This window comes from Oryctolagus cuniculus, chromosome 3 (genome assembly GCF_051225735.1).
Source record: "Oryctolagus cuniculus isolate XC-2025 breed Fujian yellow rabbit chromosome 3, ASM5122573v1, whole genome shotgun sequence".
In the NCBI taxonomy this organism is placed as follows: domain Eukaryota; kingdom Metazoa; phylum Chordata; class Mammalia; order Lagomorpha; family Leporidae; genus Oryctolagus; species Oryctolagus cuniculus.
The window spans coordinates 88,756,405-88,783,958 of NC_142869.1; the positions used below are offsets into that span (position 1 = coordinate 88,756,405).

The following is a 27,554-nucleotide window of genomic DNA, read 5'->3' on the forward strand; positions in this document are numbered from 1 at the left end:
AACAAGATGTAGCACAGAAAAGTTGAGGTCAGTAAAACAGACAGCAGCAAGTATTTTAGGTTATGGTACGGAGTTTGATTTTCCTCTGGTTGCACAACAAAATCACTGGAGGAATTTAAATAGGAAAGTAACATGCTCTGATTTAAGCTTTAGAATGGTTAGTCTAGTTGGTCTTTAAGATGTACGGAGGAGAGGGAGGGACATGCCTGCAGATAGGCGTACCAGTCAGGAGGAGTTTCAGCAGTGAATATGGTGGAGTGTGTTTTAGTGAACATGTCATCACTCCTGCCAGTGGGCTATGCCTCTCTCCATTGTGTAAAGGAGGTTGTCTCCAGCACCACACCTTATCATGTGGTGTTGTACTATATATTAACTGATATTCAATGATCCCTCTGATGGACACAGAATATTAGCAACAGTACATTTTCCTATGACGAAGACCTGATGGCATGCTTGTGAAGGGTTTTTGGTTCCATGTGGCACAGCACACCAACTGATAACCCTAAGTTAAGGAACTGACTTAATTTGAGGATGTTAACAAAAAAAGATAATGGCTGACTGGGGGAATGGTTCATGGACAGCAAGAAATTGAGATGATATTATATGATGCCACAAATCTTGCTACGAACACCTTTGGGTTTCTTACAGACTATTTAAATAATATTGCATAAAATGCATAGCAATTCACATCATACTGGCAGCCAGATTTTTATCATGTGTTTTTTATAATGGTTTTTGTGTTTTCCTCCATGGAAGTAGCAATAGCTTAATTTTTAAAGGGAAAATTGGAGAATCCTAATACAGCAAATATCATTTCCCTAATGGATAAAGATTATTCAATAGAATAATTTAACTTCAAATGTAGCCAATAAAATAATTATACAATACTTGAGATTAAAAAAACATAAAACAATAATCCTTCATGTCCCTTTTGGCATGTTCCCATAGCCTCTTCAGCTGCTTTTTCTTCTGGTTATGGATCTTGGGCTTCTTTGTTTTTCTCCAGCATGGCTGTCACTGCCTGGTAACTCCATCCAACCTCAGGGCACCCCAGGTAGTGAAACTTTCTTGTAGGTTTCAGACACACAACCTTGAGGGCCACAGGAACTATCATCTGCCATTTTATTTATTTTTTTTTTTTTTGTCATAGGATAGCAGGATCCCATTGAACATCTTGAGGCAGTCTAGGGCAGTCTGGCCCCACTTGGTCTTGTGGGGCAACATGCCTCACTAAAATATGCAGCTAGGGACCCGTAAGTGGTAGGGTAAGTGTTCATCCACTTGCAGAGAAGGCCAGGTACTGTAACTTGTTTCTACAGAAATTACTAGAAATATTAGTGCGCATGTAGTACATGATCACCACCTTCTGGCTCAGCAGGACCTGCTTGGCCACGAAGGCTGAGAGGCAACTCAGGAAAAGGCCTCAGTCATCAGCACCAGGGCCTGCCTGTCAGCCATCTTCAGCAGCTGCCCTGGAAAGCTGGATTTTCTCTTTAAACTTCCTTCCTTGAAGTTGCATTCGCACGATTAAACCTTCATCACATGGCTGCAACAAACACTAAAATACTTGGGACATGTAGGCTAGGTATAGCCATGTGCCCAGTTAAAATTCTGGTTTTTCTTCTAGAGGAAAAAAGGACATTACAGGAATACTACTGGTCTCTGTCACAGAAAGATTTCAAATACTGTCATTCTTTGGATGCCTCTCCAACACTCCATCCCCCTCCACACACACACACATACATACATACTCTTGCAATCAAGAATTATGAAAAAAAATGAGCAAGTTTTATCAAGGCTTCTGGATACAAGATAAGCATTAAAAAATCAATAGCTTTGCATTTATGCTAATTTCTGCTTAGAAAAATGAAAAGAAAAAAAGATACCATTCACAGTAGCAGCATTATTAACCTGTAAATAATCCTTCCTAAAATGTCTAAAATTACTTTAGAAAAAATAATGAAGGTTTTTGAGAATCATAAAGACCTGAATGACTGAGAAGACCCAGCAAAATACAAATATTTTCTTTCAAAATTGATTTAAAATTTAATGCAACTGCACTTAAAATTACAATGGCATTTTCATGCAATGTAAACCAATTCTAATCTTTGTATGCAAGGTAAGAAGCAAAACCACCAAGGCAAATATGGAAAAGGAAGAGAGAGAAATCCTGTCTAACAAATGTAGTGCTCTGTCAGTTAAAATGTACAGGACTGATATCAGAATTGTCAGATAAATCAATGGACAGAGCGAGCCCAGAAACTGACTCATAAATACAGAATAATATGGCGCATGATATATTTGGTATGTGAATCAGGGAGGAAAAAACAGAGTTTATAATAAATTATGTTAGGAGAAGAAATGCTTCTAAGGAAAAGAAAAATTTAATTTACTTTTTCACAATATAAACAAGGCTCAACCCCAATTAAATTAAATATCTAGATGTGAGAAGCAAACCTCTAAGCTTTTGGGAAAATATATTTAGAAAATCATAATCAACTAAATGAGACACATGAAGTACATATAATTTTAAATTTTAAATGAACAAATTTCAATTATTAAGTTAAAAATTAATCAGATAAAAGAATATTTTGAAGTATATTATTCAAAAAAGAAATGGTATCCTGACTATACAAAAGACTTCAACTAATGAGAAAAAGTCAAACTTCAGAATAAAATAGGCAAAAATATCAGAACAAATAATTCATAAAATATAACTCAAATGCAAATATAAAAATATGCTAGTTCTCTCTCAGTTGTCAGGGAAACAAAAATTAAATTACAATAGTGTTATTTTTTTTCCATGACACTAAGAAAAGGTTTTTTTCTACCCTCCCTCCCACCTCCTTCCTTTCCTATTTTTTCTTCTAATTTTTGCAATGACATACTTTCAATTTATAATCAGAAGCTTGACCTTCCAGTAAATAAAGAATTCAACAAGTAATAAATAGAAAAACCACTGTTCCTCAGGAGTATAGACAAGGGCTATGAACAATGACCAAACCTCAAAATGTCAATTTTGCTCATTTACATTACATTTTTCTGTACTCTGTATGTTAGTTACCACAAATCAGGGAAAACATACGATATTTGTCATTTGGGGACTGGTCATTCCATCAGGCCCAAATTATCTCTGATTTCCATCATGTATATTTGCCACAACTTCTTTATGCAGTCATCAGTTGAAAGTTGCCTAGAAGTGGGTGAAACTGGACTCTCACATATGACTGAGAAAACTAAAATTAATGCAGCTTGCATTTTGTGGTAGTCTTCTTTGTATCTTTTTTTTTGGGGGGGGGTGATAGTAAGAAAAACCAGTGGGTAGCTAGGATAATTTTGAAGAATTTCTTGGTTGTCTGACAAGAAACTCTGAGTCCATTTTGTGCTATTACAATAGAATACCTGACATGGGTAATTGATAGAGAACAGAAATGTCCTACAGGTCTAGAGGCTGGGAAATCCATGGAAAATGTTGGCATCTGGCAAAATCTTCTTGCTGGGTTGTAACTTGAAGGCATCCCATGGCGGAGGGGCACAGAGAGGACGGAAGAGAACAAGAAGGGGCACCAATCCATTCATGAGGGTGGGGCTCTTCGTCCTCATTTCTGACAGAGCCTGCCTCTTAATACTTCCACTATAGCAAACACATTTTATCTTGAGTTTGGGAAGGGACTAATGTCTCAACTGTAGCGAGCCAGTTGTAAAATTTCCCACTCTCTTTCATTGTTGATCCTCAAATGTCTCGAGACTAAAAAAACTAGAATGGTGTATATCAAATTTGACGTAATGGAAGGCAAGGGGGATGATATCTCTACAGTGCTAAAAGTCAGATCCTCTCTCCAGCAGTAAAATCAGAACAGGTGATAACAAATACCCAATGTTTATGTCTGACATTCCCCACTGATGGCCAACCTCGAAAAATGTCCATAAAAAGTGGAATCTTGGATCTGATGTTGGCAAAACACAGTTTTCCAACAGCAAGTGGACTGACACTCTTTTAGCTCATGAAACAGTGCCGCAGGAGAATGCAGGTGCACTTCACAGTCTGTAAGCATACGGTTAAATGATGCTGCCCTCTAACCCTCTAAAATAACTTACCAATGTAAGATTTACACAAGGAAAGTGATTATGTCCTCTGGAGTGATATCGCAATGAACCTATAACCTGCACATCATTAGGAATAGAAAGAACATTTTCCTAACGTGTGTTCCTGGGAACACTGGTCTTAAAAGATGGACTGCAGAGAAATACCATTTGTAGTGGGCAATTAAATCCAGGAAATGCAAATTCTAAACCTGCCTCTTGGACATTTATAATGATTATTTTAGCCTTTTAAGGTTCTGAAAAGCCTTACTATTGAGAAAACTGTTGGTTTTAACTCATGAATTCTCAAATTTATCTAAACAGTAATTATTTTTATGAGGGTAATAGGTAAAACCTCCTGATTACCCTACGAATAAGTATCCTGTGGACCTCAGCGGGGGTAATACCATTGTATTTATTTAGATGCTTGTAATCTGGATACACATAATAAGTAGCACAGGCTAAACCACCGATGCTGCCCGGAACATGGCAGCCCTGCCAGGTTCAGAAGAAAGGGATAAAGGACAGGGTCAGCGAAACACGAAATAGACTTTTCTGTACCTTTCACAGTTCCTTCTCTGCAAGACCCCAGCTCTTCCCATTTCCTGCTCCAGCTCACAGTGGTGATGCTTCTCGTATCTGCTAATTTCCAACGAGCAGTTACAATGCCATGAAAGGCTGCTGTTGTTACCACCACCAAACTAGGGAAGTGCCTCTGCTGATGACGTCCAGGACTTGCCACATCAAGACCACTGCGAATGTCATCTACACCAAGGGCATGGCTGACGTCAAGGAACTCTCACACATGCACACGCACAAAAATGTTTATTCAAGCAATACTTGTAATTGGAAAAATAAAAGAGAGCTATAAACAACCTCACATCTAAAAGTGATGTATAAATATGCACAATGAACTGTTACAGCTATAAACTGCCATGATATCTTTGTCCCTCACTGTCAACCAAAAATGTAAACTTGACTTTCAAAATCTCAGAGCCTTCTCCCCTCTCATTCCTGTCCCCTTCCTCCCAGGCTTCCTTCAGGAGCCTGGGACAGGGCTTGAGGATTTTTTGAAATCAGATACAAGCCAGACTCAGCCTCCGCAGGTGCATGGCTCATGCTCTGGGAACTTCTCACCAATCTTTCAGGCATACTGGAAATCTAAGGTAAAAGGAAACCCATCCATATCATTTATTAGTCACTTTCAAAAGAAACCCTGTGAACCGATTCTACAAAAAAGTTCTTAAAACTTCCTATATTCTTTCACTATCCTAAAAATGTTCTTTCTTTTTTCCTGTTTCTTTCTCTGGTAACATGAGCAAAGGCCACATAAAATCATCAAAGAATTTGCCGTTTCCTGGGTGCGAATGTATGAATGCATTTTAAGGGTTCTACTTGATCAATGGTTATTTGAGATTCTGATCAAATCCATTCAAACATGATCCTCAGTTCTGTCTCCCTGAAATGCCCACATCTTGGATTTCAAATTCATCTACAATCTGGCCTAACTCCACCATTCATTTTATTTCTCTTTTCTGCGGAGTAAGTATGCTTAAAAGCATTGAATAGTATTTATGATTACTCAGTCTATGATAATCAGGCAACTTGCTGAATTCAGGAGCTATGACAGTTTATAAAACACAGTTCCTGCTCCTCTATTTAGAGTCCTATTCTGGCACAAGAGTTTCCTTGGGGTTTCACGAGCACACCATGTTCAATTCTCCTTCTAAGTCTTCACCCATTCTCTTCTTTCATCATGAACATGGCCCTATTCAGCCTAAGTTAAACCTTGCTTTTATCAGGTGTACCTGGAGTTACCAGATGCAAACCAGGGCACCTAGTTAAATCTGAATTTCTATTAAGTGCCAATTTTTTTAGTATTTGTCTACCGCAAATACTGTGTTCAGCTTATTATATTGCACAGCACATCCCTATACTAAAAGGATAAGTCTGTACAGGGAAGAAGGAGAGAGAATCATGATGTCAAGAAGGTAAATGTGTAATCTTTCTACTCTAGTAATTATTGTATGAGTAAATTACACAGAAGTTTAATGGAGAGAAAGGTATTTGGGGAAATAATCAGGGCTCAAGTAGATTCCTCAGCATATAAGCTCTATTATTTTAGCAAGCCATAGTCCTTCATTATATTTCAATTTTCTAAAAAAAATAGGGATAAAAGGCATACTGGAGGCAACATCTTTTTTTGACTCCACATTCAGTAAAAAAAAAAGTGTTGGTAGCTGGAATAGCTATGGTACACCATGGAAACAGGCAAAGAGTTGATGGGAAGATAATTATTTGCACTGACTACTTTACACAAATATACATAAATTATGTTATATCGAATGTACATCAACATAAATAAATTACATAAATATTAAATATTACAAACCTTTTGAAATGGTTAGTCGATGTACCTGCCCTTCAGTTGTTAAGAAAAACCTTTATATAAGTAAAATGAAATGAAGGTGAACAAAGAAGAGACTTTTATATTCAGTGGAGCATGAAATAATGAGACTGATAATCCTACAAGAACCACAAACCTATTGGGTCACATTTAAGAAGAGTAATTCCTTATTTCCTCCAGAACAATTTTCCCCAAGTACGCCTGTCTAGGAGTCCCCAAACAGACACAATAGGCTCCTCTGTACAGCTCCAAGTACACATTCATTTCCTCGGACAGCTGACAGAATGCTGTAATTACACCTGCTATTGTCTCTGGCCTGATAAGAAAGGAATGCTTTGCTACTCATCATTCATTGTGGGTTCTGTGCACAAGAGGCACATCAATTAGTGGCATGTGCTCATCAGCTGGGAACTCCACACACTAAGTTCTGCTATCTTCTGTGGAGACAGCAGAGTCCGGAGGGTTTATTTTTTGTTTTAGTTTTTATTTATCTAAACTTGCCTATCTTTTCATTGTTCATTGAACTGGGATTTGAAATGATAAGGACATACTTTTAGAAACCATTTGATTCCTTCAAAATAACCTTTTCCAAATTTTCCATTTACTGTTTATATTTATAAGTATGCTTATAATAAGTATCATAGGATAATTTTACCATGGTAGCTCTCCTTTTCCCAATAGCTAATTCCATTTAAAATAGGCATTCAGTTATAAAAATGTGTTTCTTCAACTTACACTTAATCACTGAGCTATCTTCTGTAACCCTTTCAACTGTCCTCAGAAATATTTGTGAAGCTCAACGCCAATCCTCCTCAATCCCACAGTTTTGACTTTAGATTTGCTGTACAATATAGGAACATATTGGAAGAATTATTCAGTAATCATTACCTACTACCTGATTTATGTTATACAAAAGAGTAAACAGAAACTAAAACTAATATATCTACAACATCTCATCACTTAAAGAGATAATACATTAAATAAGCAAAGAACAATGCAAAGCATTGAACATTAGAGTTCTTCCTAATTATATCTTTGCATATTGTAGTATTTTACATGAAATAAAATGCTCAATCAACCAGTAGAATGTTTCTTCCTTCAGCATACTTAAATTATAACATTTAAATGTCATCTTTCTCAAGGTTTTATTTGCCTGCCATAATCAAAAAATGGACAATAGCAAATCAACCTTATTCTCAACAATTCAAACTTATCAGAACAAAATACTAGGGTATGTCAAAAAGCTTGTGGAACACTGAATTAAAAGATACCTTTATTTTGGCATAAAACAATTTTGAAATTTGTATATACAAAGGGTCTTCAAGCGGGAGGAATCTCAGCTCTGGGCGAGCAGAGCCTCCACGCCCGGGGAGCGCAGGGCAGGCTGGGAGAACTCTCACAGGAAGATCTGAAAGCGGTGGGTCAACCAGCAACTTCCGCTCAACCGCACTCAATAATCGGTCCAGAGTCCCCACTGGCCTCCTCAGTCTGTGGTTGTATATATTTTTGGACCATCAGTGTAGGGTTGATAAGGATGCAAGGAGGGCGTGCTCAGGCCATGGGTGGTTCTTCTCAAGCCCATGCAGATCTCCGGCAGTCAGCTTGGCTCTTGCTTATTTTTGTTACTGTTATGGTGAAGTTGTTTAATTCTCTGCTCCTTACAGCATCCATAGCATTTGGTTCTTCCTTTTGGAAGGAGAGTGAACTATGTAGTTGGCAGATTAAAAATTGAGAATATTCAGGGCTGTTCTGTCCTCCCCGCCCCTTTTTATTTGTGCTTGAGAGAGGCTACCTGTAGGGCAAGTCCCAGAATGTGTAGGGGTTGTAAGGGTCCCCTTCGCCCTCACACAAAGCTATGCTCCCAAGAGCCTCTGTGGGTGAAAGCCTTCATTTACCACCCAGCTGCTCTACCGACCATGGTGTTCAGAACTTAGACTGAGAAGAATATAAGCAACGGAAACATACTAAAGGTTTTTCAATAGAGGAGATACAAATGATTTAGGTAAATTACCCCGGCTGTTTTGTGTGGAAGAAGTAAAGGTAAGAGCTAATTAAGCAAACCTATTATAGGAAAAAAGGCATAATAGATTGGGCCTACTTTTTTTTGTCTTCTAAGGTACGGGTTTGCAAAGGACTATACAGTAATAATTTGGACTTTCTGGGCCACATCAGTTTTTGTTACATTTCTTAACCCTTTAAAAATTTCAAAGCCATTCGTGGGTCAAAATAAGTGTGTTCCGCACATGAACAGGGATTATGTTGATGCAAAAATTACAAAATAAATTTCAGTAAACACGAGTTAGCCAAATTCTGCAGTAAGTACAGTTGCTTAAAAAGCATTCTAGAGCTGGAACCCTTGTCTAGTAATAGAGTTAGTCTCTCAGATAGTGCTTACAAGGCCCCTACATACATGTAAAAACCACACTGCTCAATCTAACGAAGAATAGGGGCAGCCTGTGTGTGCGCATTGCTCTGCTAGGAAATCTTCACCCCTTTTGTTACCAACTAAACACAGCACCTGGTGTTGTGCTGTGCTGTGTTGTGCTGTGCTGTGCTGTGCTATGTTGTGTGTGAATTCTAATCTATCTACTGGTTCAAATTAAAAGTAAAAAAAAGGATGGCCGGTGCCGTGGCTCACTAGGCTAATCCTCCGCCTTGCGGCGCCGGCACACCGGGTTCTAGTCCCGGTCAGGGCACCGGATTCTGTCCCGGTTGCCCCTCTTCCAGGCCAGCTCTCTGCTGTGGCCCGGGAGTGCAGTGGAGGATGGCCCAAGTGCTTGGGCCCTGCACCCCATGGGAGACCAGGAGAAGCACCTGGCTCCTGGCTTCGGATCAGCGCGGTGCGCCGGCCGCGCCGGCCATTGGAGGGTGAACCAACAGCAAAAGGAAGACCTTTCTCTCTGTCTCTCTCACTGTCCACTCTGCCTGTCAAAAAAAAAAAAAAAAAAAAGTAAAAAAGGCTACATACTACAGAAGAGATGGAAATGCAGAAAAGCATAAGCATGACATTTTCTTCTGCCAACTATGTGTTTAATAAAACTTTGATATCAATCCAGATGTAAACTATTTAATTCTTCGTATTTTCATTCACACAAATTTTAAACTCGTCTCATCTCTTATACAACTACACTTACCACCTCTATATAACAAAGAACCAGATGAACCTGTTCCAGAGGATGTGGATTGTCTTCTCCTCAGCCATAGTCTTTCTAGGGGACTTGAACCCTACAAAATGGGATACTTAGCTCTGGCTAGTTATGATTTATGAGTGTTAAAATGCCTAGGGGCTAAATACAAAAAATAAAGATATCAGTATTCTTATTCCTCAGTCAGTCTCATAAGTCATATACAGAGAAATTGAATTTCACATTGCCTTAAAAATTCACCCTTGGGCTAAAACCAAGATTACAGATATTTCAGATTAAAGAAAGGGAAACTGCTGTTCATAAGTAGAGATGAACAAAGGAGATTTCTACCATGAAACATTTGTAACCTTAATATATATACACAGAGTCCTATGTGTATAGGTTCTCTTTAAGAGACAAAAAGCCCACTGCAGAGAAGGGCTCCTTAGTGCTTCCAATGTCTGCAATTGTATTATAGGACAACAAATACCAGTTTTTTAAAAAATTTTAAACAGACACATAAAAGTTGTACATGTTTAAGGGGAACTATGATGTTTTAATACATGTACACATTGTATAGTGTGCAGTCAGGATAAACATATTTACTGCCTCAAATATTTAATATTTTTCATAATGAAAACATTTTAAAATCCTGCCTACTTTCTGATTATCATGTCTTTTAATAGAGAAGTATACAGTACCCTGCCAGTTTCTCCAGTCATCCCACTGTGCAGCTGAACCCCAGGACTTCTTACTCTTTCCTAGCTAAAACTTAGTACACATTAATCAGCTGTTCTCCATCTCATCTTCCCTCTCATTCCCAGCCTCTGATAACCACCATTATACTTCTAACTTCTATGAGATCCTCATTTTTTCCTCACTGATGTGTGAGATCACAAGATTCTTGTCTTCTCTTGGCTTTTGTCACTTAATATAACAAGATGTTATCTTTTCTAAATCTGACTAGTAGTTGTGTAAATGGACCGCATTTTCTTTATCCATTCATTGGTTGATGGACACTTAGGTTGTTTCCATTTCTTGGCTATTCTGAATAATGCTGCAATCAAAACCACAGTGAGGTGTCACCTGACTCCAATGAGACTGACAATCAAAAAGACAAAAGATAACAAGTACTGGTGAGAAAGTAGAAACAAAGGGAACTTTTGCACACTGTTGGTGAGAAAACAAATTAGTCATTGTGGAAAATAGTATGGAGGCTCCTCAAAAAATTAAAAATGGAACTACCATAGGATCCAGCAATTTCCACTACTGAGTGTATTCATGGGGAAGATATCAGTCTGTGGAAGAGACATCTACATTCTCATGCTCATTATAGCGCCATTCACAATAGCCAGCTCCTAAACATACACACACACACACACACACACATATGCACACAAATATATATACACATGCATACTAGGCTTTAGAGAAGCTTTAGACTTAAACAAAAATTGAGGACAAAGTATGAAGAATTCCCACAAACTTCCTCTCCTTCAAAAACTTGGTTTTGCCAGTTATTAATCTTGCATTTGTGTTACATTTGTTACAATAAATGAACTGACCAGTGCTGTGGCTCAATAGGCTAATCCTCCGCCTGTAGCGCCAGCACGCCAGGTTCTAGTCCCAGTCGGGGCGCTGGATTCTGTCCCGGTTACTCCTCTTCCAGTCCAGCTCTCTGCTGTGGCCCAGAAAGCCAGTGGAGGATGGCCCAAGTCGTTGGGCCCTGCACCCACATGGGAGACAGGGAGGAGGCACCTGGCTCCTGGCTTCAGATCAGCACAGCGCACCGGCTGTAGCGGCCATTTGGGGGGTGAACCAACGGAAAAGGAAGACCTTTCTCTCTCTCTCTAACTCTGTCAAAAAAAAAAAAAAAAAGAATCCACTCTATGTGGCTTTCACAAATCATAAATACCTAATATCCATCATTACAATATCATGCAGAGATGTTTTACAGTCATACAAAGAGTCTGTGCTCCTCTTGATCATCCTACCCTCTTTCCCCATGAACCCATAGCAACCACGATCATTCTATTATTTCCATAGCTCTGCGTTCTCCATGATGCTACATGATTGGGATCATGATAAAATCTTTTGTTTCTCTGTATCTTTTCCTGGTTTGAAAACATCTTATCTCTATCTCTTTTTATTTTTATTTTTTTAATTTTTCCAACTTTTATTTAATAAATATAAATTTCCAACGTACAACTTTTGAATTATAGCAGCTTTTCCCCCCATAACCTCCCTCCCACCTGCAACCATCCCATCTCCCGCTCCCTCTCCCATCCCATTCTTCATCAAGATTCATTTTCAATTATCTTTTATACAGAAGATCAACTTAGTATATACTAAGTAAGGATTTCAACAGACTGCACCCACACAGACACACAAAGCATAGAGTACTGTTTGAGTAGTAGTTTTACTGTTAATTCACATAGTACAACACATTAAGGACAGAGGTCCTACATGGGGAGCAGGTGCACAGTGACTCCTGTTGTTGATTTAACAATTGACACTCTTATTTATGACGTCAGTAATCACCTAAGGCTCTTGTCATGAGCTGCCAAGGTTATGGAAGCCTCTTGAGTTCACCAACTCTGATCTTATTTAGACAAGGCCATAGTCAAAGTGGAAGTTCTCTCCTCTCTTCAGAGAAAGGTACTTCCTCTTTGATGGCCCGTTCTTTCCATCTAGCTCTTTTTAAAGAGCAGAAGAGGTAATTCTCTAAATTATAGTCTCACCAAAGATATTTCTTAAAAGATGTTAAATAACCCTGAGTTAAAAAGTGAGTTTAAGGGGCCAGTGCTGTGGCGTAGGGGGTAAAGCCTCTGCCTGCAGTGCCAGCATCCCCAGTGGGCACTGGTTCGAGTCCAGGCTGCTCCACTTGCAATCCAACTCTCTGCTATGGCCTGGGAAAGCAATAGAAGATGGCCCAAGTCCTTGTACCCAAGGACTAATGTAACCAGCTACACAGAGAGACAAATTTCAAAGAGCCATCTTCCCTACGTGAAATTAATTCAGATAATCTAAGCTAACTACGTTATGCCAAATCAATCCCTTTTCTTTGATGTATCAAGGACTTGGGCTCCTGTACCCGTGTGGGAGGCCTGGAAGAACCTCCTGGCTCTTGGCTTTGGATCGGCACAGCTCCGGCTGCTACAGCCAATTGGGGAGTGAATCAATGGATGGAAGACCTATTTCTCCCTCTCTCTCTGCCTCCCCTTCTCTCTCTGTGTAACTCTGACTTCCAAATAAATAAATATTTTTTTAAAAAAGTGAGTTTACCAGGAGGGTAAATATTTATCTTTCAAAAGTTATTTCTATAGGTTCTTCATATAAGAAGTTACTGCATAATTTTGCTTGGTAGGATTTCCAAACATAATAGCATCCACAAGATAATAGAAAATGGTGGAAATATAGTTAATGTGCATCATTTCTTACTCCAGGTTATGATTAAGATGCTTGCATCATCAGGGCAGGGGAACATAAAAGCAATAAATGTTATCTGCCTATTTTCAAAGATGTGTTCATTTGCAAATGGACTCAGGAAATAAGAAAATGACCCATTCTCAATTATATCTGTGCTATTTGCAGGACATCACCTTCTTATAATGGAGCTCACTTTATACAGCTCATATCTCAGCAAATATTGCTGGAACAAGCGCAAGACACTAGTCCCTGTTCAGCCACTTAATAGCTCTGTGATTTCACTGAGTCACTCTTCCTCTGTAGTCTTGAAAAAACACTGCTCCTCCTGACTCAAAGAATAATTCTGGGCATCAAGGGAGATTGAATTGGATAGATGAGATAAAGGTAATCCACGAGGAAATGCTTTCAAACCTTGAAAAGGTTTACTATGTTGCTGCTATGATAATGACATTATTCCTTGATTGGCTCCCCATCCTAACTGCTTTACCACCCCACTTCCACCCTGAGCACTCTTCCCAGGTAAGATGGGGTCAAGGAGGACTCATATAGGGAATGTGTTTAAGTAAGGAAGCCCTATAAACAAAAACGTAGTTAAGCATCATAAGAGAGGACGCAAACCTTTCTCAAAGGAAAAGCATGGTGGTAGCAGTGTCTAACCCACGGTGAGTCACTAGGCTTCCAAGACTGCAGAGGAGTTTCAAAGGCAGCACACACCTCCCTGAGGCGTAAGGTCAAAGGGGAAACACAACCTAAGTATCTTTCACAGCAGCAAGGGAAGGGGGGCTTCCCAATAGCTCTGGCTGAATGCTGAGATGTGCTTAAACCCAATTTCCCTTCCCACCTCTCCAGCTACAGAATAGTGCTGATGTAACCAGCTACACAGAGAGACAAATTTCAAAGAGCCATCTTCCCTACTTGAAATTAATTCAGATAATCCAAGGTAACTACGTTACACCAAATCAATCCCTTTTCTTTGATGTATCTGTTGGTGATGAAGGAGAAACATCATCAACAAAAAATGAAAACAGAAGAACAATAAACTGTTCAGGTTGAGCAAAACACCCCTATTAAACCAGAAAGAGAGGCTGGTGCTCTGGCATAGCGGGTAAAGCTGCTGCCTGCAGTGCCGGCATCCAATTTGAGTGCTGGTTCACAGCACTCTGCTGTAGCCTGGGAACGCAATGGACAATGGCAGGAGACCTTGGGCCCCTGCATCCATGTGGGAGACCTGGAAGAAGCTTCCAGATCCTGGCTTTGGATCAGCGCAGCTCTGGCATTTGTGGCTCTCTGGGGAGTGAACCAGTGAACGGAAGACCTTTCTCTCTCTCTCTGCTTCTGCCTCTCTGTAACTCTGCCTTTCAAATAAATAAATAAATAAATAAATAACTTTTTTAAAGATCAGAAAGAGGCTTTACCTTTGGGGTCTATGTCTAGAATACTTCGGAAGACACACACACACACACACTCAATGCTTTAGAAATCCAGGAGAGCTCCCAGCAATTATCTAGTAGATGGGGCAGTGTGCTCACCTGGGCATACGTCTGCCACAGAAAAATGCATAAATCTACTATCAAATGCATATAGAATCCACAAAACCCAACACTGAAGGTAAACATGGACAATCTAATAAACAAAGGTAAATGGTCTGTTCAAAATGATATAAATCCTCACTAGTAAAAACACCTGCATTCTTTTTTTTAAGATTCATTTTATTTATTTGAAAGACAAAGAGAGAGAGAAGTCTTCCAGCTGCTGGTTTATTCCCCAAATGGCTGCAACAGCTGGAGCTCAGCCAATCCAAAGCCAGAAGCCAAGAGCTTCTTCTGGGTCTCCCATGTGGGTGCAAAGCCCCAAGGACTTGGGCCATCCTCTGCTGCTTTCTCTGGCACATTAGCAGAGACCTGGATTGGAAGTGGAGCAGCCAGGACTCAATCCTATATGAGATGTCCATTCAAGTCCCAGCTGCTCCACTTCCAATCCAGCTCTCTGCTAATGCACCTGGTAAAGCAGCAGATGTTGGCCCAAGTCCTTGGGCTCCTCTACCCACATGTGAGACCTGGAAGAAGCTCCTGGCTCCTAGATTCAGGCTGGCCTAGCTCTGGCCATTGCAGCCATCTGGGGAGTGAATCAGCAGATAGAAGATTTCTCTCTTTCTCTCTCTCTCTGCCTCTCTCATTCTGTGTGTGTGTCCCTCCCTGTCTTCTTCTGACTGTCCCTTCTGTTTCCCTCTACCCCTCTCTCATTCTAATCCCCACCTGTTGTCCATCCCCCTCCATCCCCATCTCTTTCCCTCTCTCCATCAGACACTTCTCCATCTCTATCCCTGTCCATCTCCATTTGTGTCACCTTTCAAATAAGTAAATAAAAGTTTAAGAGATTTTTATTTACAGGACAGCAATAAATTATAATAAAATAGAAGAAAACAAAATAAGTACAGAAGAAAATAAAGAATAGAAAGATATATTTGAAAATAAAAATATGGTCATTGGAATAAAAACACAGAAACATGATAAAGGCCACCGTGACAGATGAAACAGGATCTAGATAATTAGAAGATAAAATTGAGCAATTTACCAGAATGCAGCATGAAAGAGCACCCAAGTGCTACCAAGAAAAGTTATGTAAGAAAAATTGCAGGAACAGAAAATAGAAGCTGAGGTGGAAAAACAACATTTGAAGACTTGGGATAGGAGGATTCGCTTCTATATAAAAGTGCTAACCTAAATAAACAGTGCTCAACTGAAAAATATACACCAAGTACCTAGCCAACAGAGAAAAATAAAGCCATATGTAGAAACATCATATTGAAATAAAAGAATATTAAGGAATAAAGTTTACAAGCAACCTGCCAAAAACAGTTTACCTACAGAGAAAGTACACATAACACTCAACAAGGAACTTGTGAAACTACCCTCCAACCCTGGAATCCTACATACCAGTCTTAGGTCAGCATGAATGATAGGAATCTAATTTGAAGACCGTCTCATAAATCCAATCATGTGTGCAAAAGTGATCTTTCATTGATAGTGACATGGGCAGGGAAATAGCAAAGAGTACCTGTGTTGCAGGTACTGTATTGCAGGTACTGTGTTGCAGTTCCTGTGTTGCAGTCCCACCTGTACCACCCAAACCCCACCCGCCTCTGTACAGACCACTCCCAGGGTCCTGCTGCTTAAGAACCAGTGCTAGCTCAAAATGTCTAATAGAGCTACCAACTGTACCCCCATTATAACCTTTAGTTCATTATAATGTCATTGTAACAAAATTACCATGGCCAATATTCCTACTCCTACCATGCACCAGATGATTTTGAAAACAAAGGAAACAGAGAGATTTCAAGCAATTGAGCCTTGCCCCAGACACCACCATCTATAGCACCAGATTAAATAAAAGGACAGAACTTTTGTTCATTGTGTATCTCCCCTGACTCCCCCGAACTTCCTTATTCTTATTCCTGAGTCTGTACTTTTGTTTCAAATAAATCTTGCTTCTCCACTAGCCTTCATTTACTTCTCATCCTTGAATTCCTTTTCTCATGAAGACAAGAGCCTGGACCTCACTCCGCCACAGTTGTGCACTTTGTAAGTCCATCAGAAAAGCACAGCCTCACTAGAGTCCTGGAATGCTCAGTGATTAATTTCAAATAAATACAAACTCACAATTAATATTTATCAAGCAAACAAAGAAACTGCCATAGGTTTAAGGCTCAGCAAAAATAAGAAATAACACCCAGAAACTTTGCATGTTTACATTATCAGAGTAAAAATGGCAAAATGATTTTATGAAGAGTTTATAAAACTATTCACACAAGTCAATCAGTGAGGCTAAGAGTGAACTCACTGGAAGCAAAAACAGATTATAAGTTTATAAAAAATAGGATGGGGGCCAGTCTGCAGCACTGGTATCCTATATGGGTGCTGGTTTGAGCCCCAGCTGCTCCACTTCTGATACAGCTCCCTGCTGATGTGCCTGGGAAAGCAGTGGAAGATGGCTCAAGTGCTTGGCCCTCTGCACCCACATGGGAGACCCAGAAGAAGCACCTGGCTCCTGGCTTCAGATTATCCCAGCTCTGGCAGTTGCAGCCATTTGAAGACTGAACCAATGGATGGAAGAACTGGCTCTCTCGTGCGTGCTCTCTCTCTCTCTCTTTCTCTGTCTCTACCTTTCTCTGTAACTTTGTCTTTCAAATAAATAAAAAATAAATCTTAAAAATAGAAAAGAAATAGGATGGGAAGAAGGGTGAAATAAGAAACAAATTCAAAAAGAACCCAGTAAAACTTTGACAATTTTATTTCATTGTTTAAATCAAAACACAGTAGTGGTTTAAACAGAATTCATGAGATGGTAAATTTGAAGAAACTTTTCATAGTACATCTCAGAGATAGATGGAACATGCGGCATTAAATAAATAAGCAGGACAGAATGAGAAGTTCTAACTGAGGTTGAGACAATCAGATTAAGTAACCTTTCCCTACAGGATCTGAGATCTATTATTAGCTGACAACTTACTTGTGAACTCTCAAACTGTCTCCTTCAGCAGTTTCCATTTCCCCTCTAGATGAAGCCCTTCATCACACCCATCTCCTGTGTCTCTTTGTATACCAGATTCCCAAATCCACTGATCATATTATTTGTGGCACATTCTCTACTTTAAGTATTACCATTTAGATATGAATAGAAGGTCGGTCCAATAATCTCTCAGGAATTCATGTCACTCGAAAATATTAAAGCTAAAGAGGTCCCTCATCATACAAGTTTTAGTGTGTAGAAAGGAAAAATAAGAGGCAGGACAGTTATACAAGTGAGAACAGACATTGAAAACTCAATCCTAACACCAGGGACATGGAATATCATCCCGACAGGGGAAAGGAAGCACAGGACTCTAAAAGGACTTGCCACATGAGTCACAAGACACTGTAACTCTTTAACACCCTTAGTAGGATGTTAAAGAAAAACACTTCAATGGTCAGAAGCAAAAATCCATGAACAGTGAATAAACTGGGAAATAAAATGATAGAATATGAGTTTTTAAGAGATAGTGTAGGAGGAAACAATGAGGTAAGAAAAAAAATCTAACAGAGAAACAGAAAAATTTAACAGCAAAGCATATCAGATGCTGTAGAAAAAAAAATCAGAGATGTGAAAGTCAGAATTGAGAACGTTTATTAAAACATGGAAAAAAGATTTTAAAAGAGTAAAAATGCAAAGATTAAACAAAAAAAATCACCCAAACAACAGAGATGCAGCATAGCTGTGAAGCAGCACTAGTGTTAGACATAGAGAAACATACAAAGAAAATGTCCTTGGCTCGGAAAAAAAAATCCAGCATGCAAATGAAAAAGACTCACCACTTTCAAGCAAAAATCCATCAGCGTTCTCATAAGCAGACACCATCAAGAGTGGGGGAGGCTATGGTCCTTCTGGAGATTCCAGGGTGAAAAAATGCCTGTTTCTTTTTCGGATTCTAGAGCTACCCTCACTCTTGGGCTTGGGTGGCGCTTCCCTCCATCTTCAAAGCCAGCAACAGCCGACCATGTCCACCTCACATCACTGCCTCCTCTGCCATCATCCTTCCCTTAAAAACAATGGTGATGAGATGGAACCCACTTGATCATTCAGCCTGCTCTCACTATTTTAAGACAGCTAATTAGCAACCTTACTCCTATCTGCAACCTAAATTGCCCATCGCCACCTGTTAAATAAAATTTGTGAGAGGTCATGGATTTGGGGTGGGCATCTGAAACTAAGCCCAATAAACCAAACCATTATAGACTTTAATCATAGTTTCTGGGATTTGATTGGTTGCAGGAGGCCCTATAGCTAATTAACTAAGCAGTAACCAATTGACTAAACTGTAAGGACTTAAGTTGTTTTCTATGCCTCACTCTGTTTTCCTGTAAATGCTGTCTGATCACATTGTTGACTGGAGTTCTCAGAACAGCTGAGTCCAAGAGCTACCAGATTAGTGAATTATGTTTGTTTTGTTTTCCTTGTTCAAAATCTGCTTGATATTATTGGCCTACAGATTTTTCCCTTTAACATATGTAAGATAATATATTCAGTTTCCTGGGATTAGGAAGTGAACACTTTTGGGGGAGAGGGGACAGCCCATAGCCTTCATGCCCACCTCTGACTTCACCTGCAGTTACAGGGGTCAGTTCTTGAACTGCTGACAGATCCCAAACTTAAACCTGCATCTCTCAACTTTCTCCCTCAAGTACTTTCTCTAGTCTCTTTTCCCCTTATTTCATCCACATGCAAAATCCCTCATAAAAGCTGGGGAATCAGTGAAAAGCAACCTATAACCAATGAGGGACTAGAATGGGGAATAAGTACCCCAGCATCCCTGACCCTTCGCATGTCTGAGGCGTAGTCTGTGGTTCCTCAGACCATGGTTCCATTGGGATGGAACCACAGTTGCTCACAGCAGGGACACACACTCATGGATACTTTATTGACTTTTTCCTCTTTCCCATTTCCATACTTCTGCTTCTGGGATCACTTTCCATATAAGCCACCTGCTGTAGGTAAACAGCTTAGCTATGCCATCTGGTAATCTTGCACGTATCCATATAAGCAAAAGCTTAAAGCACAATTAGAATCTTTATAGAATGCTTTGTGACCCATCCAGAACATGAGAGAATGGGAGCTCTGTGAGGGGCTGATAGGAAGCCACCTCTAACTTGCCTCCCTGTTGACTATCATGGAGTGATATCTCATCACCCGCCAGTTCTAATAAGGTGTCCCATCAGAGCAGAGCTGAAAACGTTGAAGCACCAATGTTAGTCTAGATTGAGTTTTCAAGTGGTGTTGCATCCTTGACCTCAGTGTGTGGGATAAGAATCAGGGGATGGCCCCTTTGGCTTGCTATTCTTTTCACTGTGTAAGTAATGAACTGTCTAAATCTGGAAGCCGTTCAGTGTATGTTTACCATTGAATCCATCAGGCTTTGGCTGTACTATGCTTTGTACATATGAGTTTGATGCCTGCTCCAAGTCCTTGTCCCGGGCATGCATTTAGAGGAACCAAAACTAAGATAAACATATGAGCACACCACTTTTACAATGTCACATTATGATTTTAAATACAAATTGAAGCTATAAACATAGCACACTGTATGAATTTGAATTTGTAAATAGAGCATGATTTCATATGTGAAGGCATGAAAACAAAGAAGGGCCAAAAAGAAAACTCCCCAAAATGCAAAAACGACTTATACCTGGAGGGCCTTTCTTAGTGACTGCTATAACAAAACCCCTGAGAGTGAGTAGCTTATACACAGCACAGCTTTATTCCTCATGATTCATAGGCTGGAAGTCCAAGGTCAAGGTACTGACAGATTCAGTGTCTGGTGAGGTTTCTCTGAGGCTTCACACGGTGGAAGAGGGAGAGGGTCTCCCTCAGGACACTTAGCAGCTATGAGGACAGCACAGGTAAAGGAATTTGCCACACAGTTCAAGTGGAGAAAGTAAGACACTTGTCTGCTTCTTTGTTTACACAAGAACACAACATGATGTTTCACTAAAATCAGAAGACAGAACGATTTGGCAGCAGAACTAAACTGGAGGCAATTTTCTATCTCTCTGGGCCTTAATACCTCATTAATGATTCAAATGTCACAAATAGTTTTTTTCTACATTAACAGCTCCTTGTTTACCACCTGTAAAACACCTGATAGATATGAACAATTATAAAAATAGCTTAACACATGCTTCATTCTTCACACAAAGGATGCTAATATTGAAGCTATGATGAGGGGAAAAATAAAGAGATTTTTCTACAAAGAACATGATAGTTTTGACTTTAATTTACCAGTTGGAACATTTTATTGTTAACCCCCTTCATTTGATAGATTGAACCTTTCTTGTTCTTACTGAAATAGTAGTGGTGTATTAGTCAAATCAGTGGTTTCTCATCTGTTAAAATGCAAAATTTCAAATCTAAGATGCCATCACTTATTAGGATGCACTATTTTAAGTACCATAGAAAACCACTGCAAAGTAAACTATGAGAAAATGTGCAGTTCAAGCATAAGATGCATCCCAATTTCAGAGATTTCTCCAACGGGCATAGGGGAAGATATCCAAGAATCAAAGTATGATAACGCAAGATTTAGGTGTTTCAGCCAGACTAAGGGCAGTTCTCCTTCATCTAGTTAAGTTTGTGCTTTCTGATTTCTGGAAGGAACAGACAAGTTGATAAACATATTCAAACCTTAACCACTGAAAGACCATGGTACACTGCCCATCACCAGCAATGTATTACAGCCAGGCTCTGACCAAGACATGCAAGCAGGTTGATAAATTACAAGAATCTCATGAGCTGGTTAATTACTAAAAATATTAAAAATTTAATTATACTAACTTGAAATTTAAAAGATTCTGTCAAAACAAAGGTAATAAGTATTCAAAAAGCATCACCTTATAATTATGTTATTAAATTTTATTATTATCTGAGCTCAAGATTATGCCTATCATATCAGTATGACAGATACATACACTGTTGAGCTACTGTACCACTCTAACAATACTTTTTTCCATTTTCAGTTTAGCTTTTTTCTATTTTTTATTTTTTTAACTTTTATTTAATGAATATAAATTTCCAAAGTATAGCTTATAGATTACAATGTCTCCCCCCCATAAATTCCCTCCCACCTGCAACCCTCCCCTTTCCCACTCTCTAACCTTCCATTCACATCAAGATTCATTTTCAATTCTCTTTATATACAGGAGATCAGTTTAGGATATATTAAGTAAAGATTTCAACAGTTTGCACCCACATAGAAACACAAAGTGAAAAATAGTATTTGAGTACTCGTTATAACATTAAATCACAATGTACAGCACATTAAGGACAGAGATCCTACATGAGGAGTAAGTGCACAGTGACTCCTGTTGTTGACTTAACAAATTGACTCTCTTGTTTATGGCATCAGTAATCACCCTAGGCTCTTGTCATGAGCTGCCAAGGCTATGGAAGCCCCCTGAGTTCACTGACTCTGATCATATGTAGACAAGATTGTAGTCAAAGTGGAAGTTCTCTTCTTCCTTCAGAGAAAGGTACCTCCTTCTTTGATGACCTGTTCTTTCCACAAGGATCTCATTCGCAGAGATCTTTCATTTGTTTTTGTTTTGTTTTGTTTTGTTTTGTTTTGTTTTGTTTTGCCAGAGTGTCTTGGCTTTCCATGCCTAAAATACTCTCATGGGCTTTTCAGCCGGATCCGAATGCCTTAAGGGCTGATTCTGAGGCCAGAGTGCTGTTTAGGACATCCGTCATTCTATGAGTCTGCTGTGTATCTCACTTCCCATGTTGGATCGTTCTCTCCCTTTTTTATTCTATCAGCTAGTATTTGCAGACACTAGTCTTGTTTATGTGATCCCTTTGGCTCTTAGTCCTATCATTATGATCAGTTGTGAACAGAAATTGATCACTGGGACTAGTGAGATGGCATTGGTACATGCCATCTTGATGCGATTGAATTGGAATACCCTGGTATGTTTCTAACTCTACCATTTGGGGCAAGTCAGCTTGATCATGTCCCAAATTGTACATCTTTTCCCTCTCTTATTCCCACTCTTATATTTAACAGGGATCACTTTTCAGTTAAGTTTCAACACTTAAGAATAATTGTGTATTAATTATAGAATTCAAGCAATAGTATTAAGTAGAACAAACAAAAAAATACTAAGAGGAATAACGTATTAAGTTGTTCATCAACAGTCAGGGTAAGGGCTGATCAAGTCACCATTTCTCATAATATTGATTTCATTTTAAGAGGTTTCCTTTTTGTTGCTCGGTTATTTGTCACCAATCAGGGAGAACATATGATATTTGTCCCTTTGGGACTGGCTTATTTCACTCAGCATAATGTTTTCCAGATTCCTCCATTTTGTTGCAAGTGACTGGATTTCATTGTTTTTCACTGCTGTATAGTATTCTATAGAGTACATGTCCCATAATTTCTTTCTCAAGTCTACTGTTGATGGGCATTTAGGTTGATTCCAGGTCTTAGCTATTGTGAATTGAGCTGCAATAAACATTAAGGTGCAGACTGTTTTTTTGTTTCCCAAATTAATTTCCTTTGGGTAAATTCCAAGGAGTGGGATGGCTGGGTTGAATGGTAGGGTTATATCCAGGTTTCTGAGGAATCTCCAGACTGACTTCCATAGTGGCTTGACCAGTTTGCATTCCCACCAACAGTGGGTTAGTGTCCCTTTTTCCCCACATCCTCGCCAGCATCTGTTGTTGGTAGATTTCTGTATGGGAGCCATTCTAACCGGGGTGAGGTGGAACCTCATTGTGGTTTTGATTTGCATTTCCCTGATTGCTAGTGATCTTGAACATTTTTTCATGTGCCTGTTGGCCATTTGGATTTCCTCTTTTGAAAAATATCTATTGAGGTCCTTGGCCCATCTCTTATGTGGATTGTTGGTTTTGTTTTTGTGGAGTTTCTTGATCTCTTTGTAGATTCTGGTTATTAATCCTTTATCTGTTGCATAGTTTGCAAATATTTTTTCCCATTCTGTCGGTTGCCTCTTCACTCGTTTGACTGTTTCTTTTGCAGTACAGAAACTTTTCAATTTGATGCAATCCCAATAGTTAATTTTGGCTTTGACTGCCTGTGCATCCAGGGTCTTTTCTAGGAAGTCTTTGCTGGTGCCAATATCTTGCAGGGTTTCTCCAATGTTCTCTAGTAATTTGATGGTGTTGGGTCATAGATTTAGATCTTTAATCCACGTTGAGTGGATTTTTGTGTAAGGTATAAGGGTAGGGGTCTTGCTTCATGATTCTTCACATGGAAATCCAGTTTTCCCAGCACCATTTATTGAATAGACTGTCCTTGTTCCAGGAATTGGTTTTAGATCCTTGATCAAATATAAGTTGGCTGTAGATGTTTGGATTGATGTCTGGTGTTTCAATTCTGTTCCATTGGTCTATCCATCTGTTTCTGTACCAGTACCATGCAGTTTTGATTACAACTTTCCTGTAGTATGTCCTGAAATATGGTATTGTGATGCCTCCGGCTTTGTTTTTGTTGTACAAAATTACTTTAGCTATTCGAGGTCTCCTGCATCCCCATATGAATTTCAGCATCATTTTTTGTAGATCTGAGAAGAATGTCTTTGGTATCTTGATTGGTATCGCATTGAATCTGTAAATTGCTTTTGGGAGAATGGACATTTTGAAGATGTTGATTCTTCCAATCCACGAGCATGGAAGATTTTTCCATTTTTTGGTATCTTCTTCTATGAGATCCTATAGTCTCTTAGTAGAGTTCTCTGGATCCTCTAAATAAAGAATCATATCGTCTGCAAAGAGGGGTAGTTTGACTTCTTCCTTCCCAATTTGTATTCTTTTAATTTCTATTTCTTTCCTAATAGCTCTGGCTAGAACTTCCAGAACTATGTTCAATAGCAGTGGTGAGAGTGGGCATCCCTGTCTGGTACCAGATCTCAGTGGAAGTGCTTCCAACTTTTCCCCATTCAATAGGATGTTGGCTGTGGGTTTTTCATACATTGCTTTGATTATTTTAAGGAATGTTCCTTCTATACCCAATATGCTTAGAGTTTTCATCATGAAAGGGTGTTGAATTTTATTGAATGCTTTCTCTGCATCTATTGAAATAATCATGTGGTTTTTCTTCTGCAGTCTGTTAATGTGGTGTATCACATTGATTGTTTTGCAAACATTGAACCATCCCTGCATACCAGGGATAAATCCCACTTGGTCTGGGTGGATGATCTTTCTGATGTGTTGTTGTATTCTATTGACAAGAATTTTATTGAGGATTTTTGCATCTATGTTCATCAGGGATATTGGCCTGTAATTTTCTTTCAATGCTGCTTCTTTCTCTGGCTTAGGGATTAAGGTGATGCTAGCTTCATAGAAAAAAATTGGGAGGATTCCATCTTTTTCGATTGTTCTGAATAGTTTGAGAAGAAATGAAATTAGTTCTTCTTAAAATATCTGGTAGAATTCAGCAGTGAATGCATCTGGTCCTGGGCTTTTCTTTGTTGGGAGGGCCTTTATTACTGTTTCAATTTCTGTCTCAGTTATGGGTCTGTTTAGGTTTTCTATGTCTTCCTGGTTCAATTTAGGTAGGTTGCATGTGTCCAGGAATCTATCCATTTCTGATAGATTTCCCTGTTTGCTGGCATACAAGTCCTTGTAGTAATTTTTGATGATTCTTTTTATTTCTGTGGTGTTTGTTGTTACATTTCCTTTTTCATCTCTGATTTTATTGATTTGGGTCTTTTCTTTTTTTAGTTAGTTGGGCCAATGGGGTGTCAATTTTGTTTATTTTTTCAAAAAAACAGCTCCTCGTTTGGCTGATTTTTTGTAATGTTTTTATGGATTCAATCCTGTTGATTTCTTCTCTGATTTTAATTATTTCTCTTCTCCTACTAGATTTGGGTCTAGTTTGCTGCAGATTTTCTAGATCCTTGAGGTGAATTGAGAGCTCATTTATTTGGAGCACTTCCAATTTCTTGATGTAGACACATATTGCTATAAACTTTCCTCTTAACACTGCTTTTGCTGTGTCCCATAAGTTTTGGTATGTTGTGCTGTTATCCTCATTTACTTCCAGAAAGTTTTTGATTTCTCTTTTGATTTCTTCTATGACCCATTGTTCATTCAGGAGCATGTTATTCAGTCTCCATGTGTTTGCATATGCTCTAGGGATTCCTGAGTTGCTAATTTCCATTTCATTCCACTGTGTTCGGAGAAGGTGCATCATATGATTTCAATTCTTCTAAATTTGCTGAGACTTGCTTTATGGCCTAGTATGTGGTCAATCCTAGGGAAGATTCCATGTACTGCTGAGAAGAATGTAAAATCTTTAAATGTAGGATTGAAAGTTCTGTAGACATCTGTTAGATCCATTTGGGCAATAGTGTCCATTAAATCTGCTGTTTCCTTGTTGATCTTCTGTCCGGTTGATCTGTCTACTTCTGAAAGTGGAGTATTGAAGTCTCCCAGTAATATTGTATTGGAATGTAAGTCTCCCTTTAAGTCTCTTAACATACCTTTTAAATAAACTGGTGCCCTGTAATTAGGTGCATATACGTTTATAATAGTTACATCTTTCTGTTGAATTGAACCCTTAATCATTAAATAGTGTCCCTCTTTGTCTCTCTTAACAGTTTTTGTGTTAAAGTTTATTTTGTCTGATATTAATATGGCTACACCTGATTTTTTTTTCATTTCTGTTGGCATGGAATATCTTTTTCCAACCTTTCATTTTCAGTCTGCATGCATTGTTGTTGGAAAGATGTGTTTCTTGTAGGCAGCAAATAGATGGGTTTTGTTCCTTCGTCCATTCAGCCAGTCTGTGCTTTTAATTGTGGAATTGAGTCCATTAACATTCAGTGTGACCATTGATAAGTAGTGACTTTGCCCTGCCATTTTCCCAAAGATATTTTCTAGTATATGCTATGAGCTCCCTATGATCTTTTACTGGTAGGTTTTCTTCCTTTCCCTTCTTTCATATTGATGGCTGTGTTTCTGTGTTTCTGTGTGAAGCACATCTTTAAGCATTTTTTGCAGGGCTGGATGAGTGGCGACAAATTCTTTCAATTTCTGTTTGCTATGAAAGGTCTTTATTTCACCTTCATTCACAAATGATAGCTTTGCAGGATATAATATTCTGGGCTGGCAGTTTTTCTCTCTTAGTACCTGGGCTATATCTCGCCATTTCCTCCTAGCTTGTAGGGTTTCTGATGAGAAGTCTGCTGTGAGTCTAATTGGAGATCCTCTGAGAGTAATCTGACGTTTCTCTCTTGCACATTTTAGGATCTTTTCTTTCTGTTTCACTGTGGTGAGTTTAATTACAACGTGTCATGGTGAGGATCTCTTTTGGTCATGTATATTAGGGGTTCTATGAACTTCCTGTACTAGGATGTCTCTGTCTTTCTCCAAACCTGGGAAATCTTCTGCTAGTATCTCACTAAAAAGACCTTCTAATCCTTTCTCCCTCTCTATGCCTTCAGGAACTCCTAGAACCCGAATGTTGGTTTTTTAATAGTATCCTGAAGATTCCTGACAATATTTTTTAGATTTCTAATTTCCTCTTCTTTTTTTTTTTTTTTTTTTTGGTTTTTCTGTATCCTTTCCTGTTCTCTGTCTTCTAAATCCGATATTCTCTCTTCTGCTTCACCCATTCTGTTTTTAAGGCTCTCTAATGTGTTTGTCATTTGATCTTTTGAATTCTTCATTTCATTATGATTTCTCATTACTATCACAGTTTAATGTTCTACTAGTTGTTTCATTTCATTTTGATTCCTCCTTAACATTTCATTTTCATGAGAGAGATTTTCTATCTTGTCCATTAAGGATTTCTGTAGTTCAATAATTTGTTTTTGAGAACTTCTTAATGTTCTTATCAATTTTTTGAGATCTGCTTCTTGCATTTCTTCTATCTCATCACCTTCATAATCTTGAATTGGGGTGTCTTTTTCATTTGGGGGCATCATAGCATCTTCCTTGTTCTTGTTACCTTGGTTTCTGCA

General features: G+C 38.9%; 1 pseudogene; it reads right to left on the bottom strand.

The window, feature by feature from the left end:
- Positions 1-894: 894 nt before the first annotated feature.
- Positions 895-27,554, bottom strand: part of LOC127491531 (large ribosomal subunit protein uL13 pseudogene) — a 92,382-nt pseudogene continuing 65,722 nt past the window's right edge.